General features: G+C 37.3%; 1 long non-coding RNA gene across 1 annotated transcript; it reads right to left on the reverse strand.

The window, feature by feature from the left end:
• Positions 1 to 830: 830 nt before the first annotated feature.
• LOC102585663 (uncharacterized) lies at positions 831 to 2,276 on the reverse strand. Its single transcript, XR_001475027.1, has 2 exons — positions 1,184 to 2,276; positions 831 to 1,090 (listed from the first exon to the last, which is right to left on the reverse strand). It is a non-coding gene; the product is annotated as an uncharacterized lncRNA (long non-coding RNA).
• Positions 2,277 to 2,282: the final 6 nt, after the last annotated feature.

Genomic DNA, 2,282 nt, shown 5'->3' on the forward strand with positions numbered 1-2,282 from the left:
CGTGGCTTTAGGTATCTTTAGGTTAAACCCCAATAATAATGTGTAATTAATTACCTAGACAATATGTTTATATATTCTTAGCTTGAATATAAACACATATTTTTGCATATTGATTTAATATATAGTTAGAGACTTGTCCTACTAGGTAGAGTTGGCTATTACACTAAAAGGTGTTAATAATAAATTAGTACTTTCCAAATAAAATTTGTCTAATATAAAGTTAGTACTTAGTACTTCTACTTTTATGAGTTGAATCGTGAAAATAAATATCGATGCTTGTATTAAAATAGAAAATTTACGTCACACTCTTTGAATTGCAATCAATTCTATTCTAGAATTAAGACCTTGCGTGAACGTGAAATGTTTGTTCTAACGAATGATTCTTTTTAGTTAAAAGCCCCAACACATTATTGTTTTGACATAATATTACATTCCAATAATATAATTAACAAGATCCAAAGATACATCCCCCCTACCCCCACCCCCACCCCCACCAACAATTTTTGTGGGGTATTGCTTCTCTTAGTCATAGATCCCTAACCTAGCTATATATCTTTGTATTTTGCTCATCTCTAAACCTAGTTTAATTATCTACGACTTGCTTGTACTGTCGTTTGGTTACGCTTATGTAGTAGGAGTAAAAATGTGAATGTTCCTAGGAATGTTTTGAAATGTGTGCTATTAAAGTTGGAGTATTTACTTATCAGACCAAGTTTGAGAATTTGTTTATGTAGTATGACAATGAAAAATGTATCAATAATCTCCCACGTAGTAAGTGACACGTACGACAAATATGGATTGCTATAATATTTAATATATATACAAAGGCATGGTGGCAAAAAATAATTAATAAATTAATTGAATCGAGAGTGGAAACACAAAACACAAATAGTTCAAAAACAAAACTAATATAGCAGAAAATTGTTTAAATAGAAGCATATGTCATCTCTAGGGAATTTTTACTTTTCACACACCTTGGAAGCTGAGGCCAAGCTAGCGGGGCAGAACCGCAGAAGGGGCTCTTAGTGAAAATCCTACCTCCACCATTGTCCGGAAGTTATCCCGCCCACTTACTAACTTCCTAGACATACTGCAAAAACATTGGAAACAATTATTCTAACAAAACATGTGTTAAAAATGGTCAGTTAAAACAAATAAAAAGGAGCATCAACAGAAAGCTTACCTGTTAGAGAACTGTACAGTGTGCATTGCCAACTTCTCCACACAAAAGAATGTCCACTTTCCATTTCACCATTAGAATTGCCTTCCTCCCAAGATCGACGGGGATACTTCACTTTGAAACTATTAAGAAAATGAACCTCGGGCCTTAGCTCAACCTCAAAAATTACCTGATGAAGTGAGCATTGTCCAAGACCATGTAAGGAGATAACCGTTCACTCACTGATCAACAACACGAGAAAATCAAACAGAGATGTACATCATTTACCAGTTCACCACTCACCATCAAGAACTGATGTCTTACTCCCCAAATCTTCAATCTTGGGAAGCTTTGCTACGATATGCAACAACTTCCAATATAGTTCTGGAACGAGTGAAAAAGCTCAGACAGCTTGCTTCAGTCCATTGAGAGCTTTGTGATGTCTGCAGTCAAGTCAGTGATGTCATTCTGCTGGAGAACATGCTGATTGATATATTGATTTATGACTAGTCACATTTGTTCTTTTTAAAAAGAAAATCAGCTGTGTCCAGCTCGGGGAGACTTTGTAGATTACCATCCCACCCCTCTATCCTTCTCAACTTAAATACTATGCTTTGGCTCCCCAGCAAGACTCGCACTCGTGATGTACATACACCTACCACACATCTCACGCTGTACTACCTTTACCGTTGAACCAAAGCTCAAGGCTGATAAATGACTACATTTTTTCTTTCTGATAGCTGAGAAATCCGCTGTCTCCAGCTCCGAAACTTGGTGGATTACTGGCCCGTTCTTCCATCCTTCTCAACTTAAATACTAGATTTGGATCCTCAGTCCTCAGCATGTCTCGAACACGTGATGTATGCCTACCACACATCTCACATTGTACTACCTTTACCGTTGAACCAAAGCTCAAGGCTGATAAATGACTACATTTTTTCTTTCTGATAGCTGAGAAATCCGCTGTCTCCAGCTCCGAAACTTGGTGGATTACTGGCCCGTTCTTCCATCCTTCTCAACTTAAATACTAGATTTGGATCCTCAGTCCTCAGCATGTCTCGAACACGTGATGTATGCCTACCACACATCTCACATTGTACTACCTTTACCGTTGAACCAAAGC

This window comes from Solanum tuberosum, unplaced genomic scaffold (assembly GCF_000226075.1).
Source record: "Solanum tuberosum cultivar DM 1-3 516 R44 unplaced genomic scaffold, SolTub_3.0 scf00300, whole genome shotgun sequence".
NCBI classification, from domain to species: Eukaryota; Viridiplantae; Streptophyta; class Magnoliopsida; order Solanales; family Solanaceae; genus Solanum; species Solanum tuberosum.